Consider the following 9,391-nt stretch of genomic DNA (forward strand, 5'->3'; position numbering starts at 1 on the left):
AGTGTCCTCATCTGCCAAGTGAGGACAGTGACTGTAAGCAGGAAAGGAAATGACAATTCAATGAAACCATGAGGAAAAGAGCTTTGGAACTGGTAATGCATTGGCAGAGGTTAGCAAATGGTCAGCCTGAGGGCCAGAACATTGATTTTCATTTGAATTACATTGGACACATCAGGACTCTCCAGTTGCCCCAGTCCTCACCACTCCCTATTACTTACTCCAGCCTGCTCCACACTTTCACTCCTGAAGGCATGTGAGTTTGCCACCCCTGCTACACAATATTAGTTACCAAGGTGCCTGCTCTTCTGTCAACTGCCTGCCTTGAAAAGGCAGCCAGCCGGGGAGAGAGGAGGTGTGACTCTTTGAATGCCTGGGGCCACTCTGCTCCACCAGTCTTGGCACGCCACTGAGGTCCAGGCCAAAGCCCCATCAGTCTCAGCCCCAGTAGTTTTCCATGAGCTGAGAAGTCGCCAAACCTGCATGCTGCCAAGAAGACATGCCTTCCTTTAGCCTCTAGGTACGGAGAACAAATCTGCAGTCTCCTAAACTGCCAAATTCCTGGTCTGCTAGAGTCCGGGAAGCTAAATGGTGCTTAGTAGTCTGGCTCCCAGATGCCCAAAATTCCACCATTATCAACACATTCCTCCATGTTAAGCATTGCGCTGTAAAGTTGAAAGATCTAGTGGGAGGGGCGGGAGAGTGAGTCCAAATTAGGCTGGAGCAGATCTTTAAGGATAAACTTCGGGATGGGGGGAGGCAGATTCTGTAAGCTGAAGACAGAACTGGTGGAGGAGGAGGAGAGGGAGAGCGAGACGGGGAGGTGTTTGAAGAGGAAGTTCCCAACCTTTTCAAGGGCAATGGTGAGACAGGAAGGGAAGTAGAGAGGAGGAGAAGAGCCAAGAAGCAGGGTGGGCACCCAGGCCAGTATAGCCAACCAGTTCCATGTTGGGAGCCGGCAGAGTCCGCTGTGTTGTTTGCTAAGTGAGCAAATGACCTCCTGCAGGAACAGATGTGGCTGAAACCACCCCAAATTGCTCTCCCCAACCCCTTCTCCTGCTCTCTTCCATCCAATCCCCATACAAACAAAGGAATATCAAATGTCCCCTTGCTGGGAGGATTCTACCCCCACTGGGATAGAAAAAGGATATGTCAGACCCCTGGATCAGAACGTATCATCTGCTCTCTCATCGAAGGCAGGGACAGGCTTACAGGCCCCAGGAGATCACTCCAGGGGCCTACAATGAGACCTGTAGGTCTCATTGGCAACCTCCAGCTCAGGAGAAGCCACTTTCCTTAGGGTCTGTTCTGACAGCAGACCCTGACACATTCCCTTTTGCCCTCAGAGAGAAAGAGTCTTTGGGAGTAGAAGGAGAGTGAGGTGGAGAGACTCAGCTGCCTCCAGATTCCTTGACTTCGCTGTGTGGATCCAGGCAAGACACTTAACCTCCATCCTCAGCTCCCTCATCTGCAAAATGTGCACAGCTATAGTATCTGCTTCATAGGGATTCAAGGAAGGATTCAAGGAAGGGGCTGTACGGTAGGGATTTGAGTTGAACCTGATAGAATGGACCAGATTTTGATGGGTGTTTCAGGCAGGGAGCCAAGGCTGAGGGCAGGGGCTGGGGAATACGAGGCATGTCTGGGGCATTGCCTGTGGTCCGAGAAGAGAATTCTGGAAAGGCAGGCTATGACTTGATTACCGAGTATCTTCACTGCCCAGCTGAGGACCCTGGACTTGATTCCATAAGCAGCGGAAAGCTGTTGAGGGATCCTTGCATCTAATAGAGGCTATCAACGCCCGAGGGCGTGACTTGTTCCAGGCCCCAGGGGACACCTGGTTGCAGTTTTATCTGTCAAATCAGTCAGAGGGAGTCCCCTTCATTAGGGTCAACAGTGACCCCCAACCCCTTCCCTTCTGCCTCTTCTATTTCTAGGACCTGACTGTGACACAAGATAGACCTGGTCTCAGACATTGGCTCTGTCACATCAGTAGGTGACTGGGCAAGACCCTTAACCACAGGAACCTCAGTTTCCTCATCAGAAATATGGGGAAATAACATTGTCCTCACAGGGTTGTGAGAATGACATGAACTGGCTCATGTGGGGTCCAGGCCCAGCCACCCCCTGGCAGATGCTGGTGGTACCAGACATGTCCTTTTCCTGCCGGGCTGGCAGGGCTGCTGGCAGCAGGCAGCTTTCACACTAATTGCCCACAGCCTTCTCCTCTGCGGCTCTGTGAGCAACAAGAGAGTGAATGACCCGTGACTGGAAACCTCAAGGCCAGGCTTAGGCCTATTAGAAAAATATGGAACAATTATGAACGGCAGGAAAATTGTTTTTCTTTGTTTGCTTTGGCAGAGAGAAGAAAACCCGCCTGGAGCCTGGATTTGAGGTGGGGAGAAGACAGGGAGGAGACTGCAGTGTGTGCCAACTGTCCTGGGAAAAGAACTCATGTTTTCTGTGGCCCTGCTAAGGCATAGTGCAAGACACCTTCATCGATACAGCAGGGGCTCCCCAAGCACCTTCTGCACACCCATCGCTGATCTGGGGGCGGGGACACAGCCAGACTGTCTGCTCCAAATCTGGGTTAGTCCAAAGTTGGAGCAGACAGACAAGGTCCCTGCCCCCAGGGAGGAGGAAAGATAAGATGAATGAAAGCAAACAATAAGGAAGAATCTCAGCGATGACTGCTATGAGAAAGTGGAGCCAGGTAAACTGTGAGGGAGGAGCATGCCCTAAGGGCTGGCAGGGGGACCTGAGAGAGGAGATCTAGCCTGCCATTCCAAATGGGAAAAGCACTTTGGGTGGCAGGAACTCTGCCAGAATGCTCACCTGTGCCCTGGCCTCTTGGCCTCACCCGAAGCCTAGGCTCTGAATTTTGTTTTCTCCATTGTACAGGCGAGGAGACTGAGGCTTGGAGAGAGAAAGTGCTTTGCCCAAGGCCCAGGGCAGTGGGAGGATTGGAGCCAGCACTCTAAGGACTGCAGTCCTTTCTGCATTCTGATCTTTGTGCCTTGGATCCAGACCAAAGGATCGGGTAATTGACACAGCACTTCTTCCCAGGCCCAGTGAAGGGGGAAAGTTGGTGTGATGTTTTTCCAGATCCTCCGCAGGAATGGCCCACAAGACCCAGAGCTTGGCAAACTGCATGGGCAGTGCCCAAAATTGCCACCCCAGGAGCAGAGGCCACTGATGTGCAGCAGTTCAAATGTTGCCCTAGAAGGTGCTTCTCCAGGACTTCCCCTGCGAGCCTGTGTGGCAGGAAGCAAGATAGGATAAGGGCAGGTGTCTGTCTGCCTGAGCAGCATAAACCGGGGAACCTTCTGCCATGCACAGACCCGTCTACTGGAGGGCTCCTGGCTCGAAGATGGACTGGCCAGGATCCCAGGGGATCCCCCAGCACCCAGTCTCTGTGGTCTGAGAGGTACAGGAATATTTGAGAGTGGTGAGTTCCCCCTCCCTGGAGGTGACCAAGCCCAAGCTGAAGGGAAACCCTGCATAGTTAATAGCCACCCTCAGCCTTCCAGCGCCCTTTACGGGGTTAGTCCAAAGTTGGAAGCATGTGAGCCCATGGGGCATGGAAAGGTACAGAGGGCTCTGCAGAGCTGTGGGATTCACACTGACAATTAGGTGATGGGACCCTGGGGAAGTGCTGGGATCCACTACCAGGGGTTTCCTGACCAGTTTCTGATAACTTATTTATCCAAGGACAGCATGTCCTGTTACAACATAATTCCACCAAAAAAAAAAAAAAAAAAAAAACCCTCTAACATTCCTTATGCTAACGAAGCAAACCTAATGTATAGATAATAATTTATTCATTCAGAAACATTGTATCACTATTTTAAGTTGAATTATCACAAAAACAGTTTAACACCTAAGTGGCATCCGTGGACCAGCAGCATGGACATCACCTGGGAGCTTGCAGAAAGATTCTCAAGTCCTACTCTGGACCTTGAATCAGAATTTGTGCTTTAGCAAGATCTTCAGGTAATTTATATGTAAGTGGAAAAAAATCAAAAGGAGGTATAATCATGACTCTCATACAGATACAGAATGAGCCTCGATCAAAAGTTTTATTTCACTTATTCATTAATGAGGAAACCACTAAGATGTTACAATCAATTCAAAGGAGAATGCAAAAGTAGACACATAATATAGGTCATCAGGAATCTGAAGTGAATTTACAAACAGATGCAAAACTGGCAAAAAAAATCTATAGGGCAATAATCAATTGTATTGCATTGGACATAATTTATATTTATATGGACAAGAATCATTTGCATTACCATCAGTTTTTTACAATTTGCAGAATTGTAAAATAGCTCAGATAATGAAAGACTGAGAAAAAACAAAACCCAGAAGGGTACACTGGGACATCCAGTAGTCTATCTCTTTCCCTTTCTTTTTTCCCACCATTTTAGTCTTTTACAATTTTTCTTGACACGCATTACAGCTTGTTAAGCACCTCTTAGATCACTTCTGGTCTCTGGCATGCCTGGCCACAGAGAGTTTCTCCAGACCAGGACTAGAGCAAACTTTTGAGTAAATCCCAGTGCCTGTCATGCTCTGCTTGGGAATGAGCCTGGGGGTGGGTGTGGGGCAGGGTCAGGCCAGGCTTACTGACCTGGTAAATTCTCATTTGCCCGTCTCCATTACTGCCATTTCTATTGCACGCTGGGCCCAGGTGGAACTTTCATTCAAGATGCTATCAGAACATCTGAAAGGACAGAGACTCAGGTCTTCATTGAGCTTATGCAGTTTGTCTGGCTGTTTGGGACTGCTTGCAGTAATTGCCAGGACATGAAACTTGATTTTGTCTGTGCTTTGATATCACAGTGCCTGGTGTTGTGCCTGTAGGGGAAGATCCAAGCTCTCAACGGCCCCTTAATTATTGGTTATCAGTATTTATCAAAAAGAACTACTAGTTGTGTGTAAGTAGAGTGGCTTAGGGGGCTGGAGAATGAGCAACTGGTTAGGACCCTCATGTCTGGTCTGGGTCGTTGCTTTTCTGGGGCAGTTCACCATGGAGGTTTAGAAGCAGACCCGGTATCAGACAGGTCTGGGGTTGGATCCTGGCTCTGCTCCTCTCTGGCTGTGTAACTGGACTGCTTGTTTAACCCCTGCTGGGTGCCAAGCATGGGGCCAGGAATTGTGAGCAACCCAGTGGACACAATGGACCTGAGGCTCATAGTGTAGCAGGGAAAAGACATGAAACAAAACATCACACATGTTGTTTTATAAGTTACCATCGTAGTAAGTGCCACAGAGGAAACATCTACTGTGCAAAGGAGCGTGTAATGGGAAGACCTTTCCTTGTCTAAAGAGTCAAAAGACGTCCCAGGGAAAGCTTAGACTTAAAAGTGAGCTGCAGATGAGGTTGTTCAGCAGGCAGAGGAAACAGTAGAGGCAAAGGCTCTGGGGCGAGAAGGGTTGGCCTACTCAAGAGATGCAAAGAAGGCTCCTGGGAGTGGTGGCTCTCAATTGTTTGTGGGCTTAAGAATACTGGTTAAAATGTACTTTCTTGAATCCTACCTCCAGAAATTCTGATTCCACAGGTCTAGGGTGCAGTCCAGGGATCTGCATTTTTAATAAGCATCCCAGGGAATTTAGAGAAAAATATTGCTTAGAGCCACATGTTGAGAAACACTGGGTTAAAGCCTAATGAGAATGGCACAAAATAAGGTGAGTCATTTAACTTCTCTAAGCAGCTCTTAGCTAAAATGTAACATAGGAGATAGGAGTTACAGGGTGGCAGGAAGATTAAAGGAGAGAAGCCACACACAACACCTAGCATAGGGCCTAGCAGGCAGCGAGTGCTCAGCAAACCCCTGCACATGTATTACTGCCCTTCCCAAGTCAAGCCTATGGAACCCTCGAGGTGTGAAGAAATAAGCACAAGGCCAGGAGTCAGGCAGCCCGTGTTCTAACCTCAGCCAGGGGCCACTGACTTGCCACCCCACCTGGGGTAAGACTCTTTCCCTCACTGGGCCAGTTTCCCCACTGTAAAGGGAGAGAATGTGATTAGATGACTCCTACCCCTTACCCATCCATCCTCCCATCTTGAATTCTCACGCCTTGCCACCCAGGGTTCCCTCATCAAATTCAGTAGTCCTCAGCCTGGCTGCCCATTAGAGCCACCAAGAGGGCTTTTTCAAACACCAATGAAATCAGGAACTCTTGGGGGTGGATCCCAGTGTTGGTACCTTTTTTAGCTACCCAGGCGAATCTAATAAGAACCAGCACTCTCATTTCTCAAATATCCCTTTTGTCCATAAGAGTAAAAAGGGGCTCGGAGGAAACATCCTGCTCCTCATTTCTGACCTGAAATCTCAGGAAGCATCCAAGCCAGTAGAGCCTTAAGCTCCATCCAGCACCACACCCCCACACAACACTGTTTCTTCACAGATAGGGTCTCACTCTGTCACCCAGACTGGCATGCAATGGCACAATCATAGCTCACTGCAGCCTTGAAATCCTGGGCTCAAGCGATCCTCCCACCTCAGCCTCCCTAGTAGCTAGGTTCATGCCACTATGCCCAGCTAGTTTATTTATTTTTATTTTTATTTTTTGTAGAGACGGCATCTCTCTATGTTACCCAGGCTGGTCTCTGACTCCTGGCCTCAAGTGTTCTTCCTGCCTCAGCCTCATGAAATGTTGGGATTACAGGCGTAAGCCACCATGCCTGGCCTAAACTCTGTTTTTTAATATCGTTTAAAATATAAATTTAAAAAACATTGTTAAAGTAAAAATCCGTATTTAAACAAAATCAAACAATAAAAAGTGGCTTCTCACTCACCCCTGCCATCTCTGAAGTCCACCATATTTGGATTAATCAACTTTATTGAGGAATCATTTACATACCATAAAATGCACACATTTAAATTATAGAGTTGGGTGAGTTTTGACAAATTTCTGCTGCTGTGCTCCCACCCCCGGTGAGACGTCACTTTTCACAGGTTTTGTTTTTCTTCCTTTGGTGGTTTTTTCTCCTCTGGTGTTTTTTCCATGTCATGTGTTAATACTGATGTTTTTCATTTATCAACTTTAGATCAGGTAGCAGATAATTAATCCTTCAACCAGGAAACTGTGGAAAGTGAAAAGAGACAGAACTAATAATCACAGGACAACAGTATAAAATAAGCCTGTCCTGGGCAACTCAGGGTGTGCAGTCAACCTCACATTATCCATTTATGACCAGCCACGGTGGAGAAGTATTTCATTCATATGCCCCATCTCTAGCTCCCTTCCTCTGCCCAATTTGTGCTACTTTTTTTACCTATTTTAATGTCTCTATTGCTTAACTTTGCAAATTTAAATAATACTTCTAGGCCTCTATTTCTGGAGCCATTCGGTAAGATAAGAATATCAGTATTCCTATTTTCCCCCCATCTTTGTCCACCTCTGTCTCCCAATTTCTTATTTCTTTCATCTTTGTCTTCTATTTTGTCCTTATTATTAAGCCTTTCCTATTTTGTCTATGAAAATGAGGCTCAGTGTTTATGTTGTTGATTATGTGACTTTGTTCCCCAAGGAGTGTATTATGAGTGATCATAGTTCCTTCTCTATGGTTACAATATCATTACTCCTGTGCCTCTAATAAGCAAATGCTTCCAGCATCAACAGTAAGAGAATTTTCCTTTCTTACTCTCTACCAAGTCTTCCAAATCACGTCAAATTTTAGTTTGCTTTATATTTGAACCATTAACTTCTTTTTTTTGAGAGCAAGAGAGAGAGCGAGAGGTTCTCATTCTGTTGCCCAGGTTGGAGTGCAGTGGCACAATCACGGCTCACTGCAGCCTTGACCTCCGGGGCTCAAGCAATCCTCCCACTCCAGTCTCTGTAGCTGAGACTACAGGCGTGTGTCACCACTACCAGCTAATTTTTGTATTTTTTTTAGAAACGGGGTTTCACCATGTTGCCCAGGCTGCATTAACTTCTTATCAAAGGTTTTTTTCTTCCTCCTTCTCTTTTGGTGTTTCTGATTGTTTCATTTGCTTTGGAAAGAAGCACAGGCCTCTTCACCATATTCCTAATATCTTCCAGCCTCCTTTTGTATATTTCTCGGAATCTATTCCTCTCTTCTTTCCTGTCATTCTACTGGGTCCCTGATTCTCTATTCTTGTTTGTTCAAAGGGTTTCCTGGACCTGCTGCACACAGGTCATTCTGGAATTCCTTTACATTAGATCTTTGAGTTAATTCTACCAGTTTTTATCCTGTAACATTCTTCTTCATGGTTTCTAAGCTGAAATATACATTCAATAATTTCTCAGAAAGGAAGCATGAGAAGTAAATTTCTGAGTCCTGGAATGGCTGAATATAACTTTTTTTTTTCCTTTACCCTTGACTGATAGTTTGGCTGTCTGTAGAATTCTAGGTTCAAAGCCATTCAGACTTAGCACTTAGAGATGGAATATAGAGATGAGGTTAAAATCTGATCTCTGGCATGAGGCTGCCAGGGTTTAAATTTTAACTTTACATTTCCTAGAACCCAGCAAGTCACTTAATTTCTCTGTGCCTCCGTTTTCTCATAAATAAGCTAAGATAAAAATAGTACCTACCTCATGGAGTTGTGATGAGTATTAACCAGTTTACATATGTAAAATGCTTAGAACAGTGCCTGCACATCGTGGGCGTCATGTTAAGTGTTGGCTATTATTCTCTGGGCCTCTGTCGTTGCTATAGAGGATTATGATGTCACCCTTATTCTGGTTTATTTGTCAGAGTCAATGTTCTGGTTTTTGTGAGCTGATGTTCTAGTTTCCATAGAAATATCCAGGATCTGCTTTAATCTGTAATATTCTTAAATTGCTCAATTCTGTATCTGCTTGATATTCTCTTAGCTCTTTCAATTTAAAGACTCGGTGTCCCTTTTTGGCTCTGGGGACTTTTAAAATGTAATTATTTCTGCAATAATTCCCTCTCCTCCATCTTCTTTCTTTTCTTGTTCTGGAACTCCTACTGTTAGTTGGATATCGGACCTCCTGAAATGATCCTGTTTGAATATTTTTTCCTCCCATACTTTATGCCATTGTCTCCATGTTCTGGGAGATTTTCTTAACTTTGCATTTCAAGCTTTCAATTGATTTTTTAAAATAATTTTTAGCAATAATCATTTCCAGGAGCTCCTTCTCATTTGCTGATTGCTTCTTTTCTGTGGCACTTTCTTTGGGCTTTTGGAGCATTGCCACTCCAGCCTTCCTGTCAGCTTGTGGGGACCCCAGAGATGTTTCTGCAGAATTCTTGGGCTTTTGGAAATAAGATTTGAAAATCTCTGACCTATGCATTTGATCAAAAAACGTTATGGGTTTATTGGGCCATTACCAAGATGAATGAGTTATAGTCTATAATCTCAGCCCTCAACAAACTACTCTGATGCAGAGACAAACA

At 45.7% G+C, this 9,391-nt stretch overlaps 1 long non-coding RNA gene across 1 annotated transcript; it reads right to left on the reverse strand.

The window, feature by feature from the left end:
* Positions 1 to 6,823: 6,823 nt before the first annotated feature.
* On the reverse strand, positions 6,824 to 9,152 carry LOC112129084 (uncharacterized). Its single transcript, XR_008514259.2, has 2 exons — positions 8,563 to 9,152; positions 6,824 to 7,087 (listed from the first exon to the last, which is right to left on the reverse strand). It is a non-coding gene; the product is annotated as an uncharacterized LOC112129084 (long non-coding RNA).
* Positions 9,153 to 9,391: the final 239 nt, after the last annotated feature.

This window comes from Pongo abelii, chromosome 16, assembly GCF_028885655.2.
Source record: "Pongo abelii isolate AG06213 chromosome 16, NHGRI_mPonAbe1-v2.0_pri, whole genome shotgun sequence".
NCBI classification, from domain to species: domain Eukaryota; kingdom Metazoa; phylum Chordata; class Mammalia; order Primates; family Hominidae; genus Pongo; species Pongo abelii.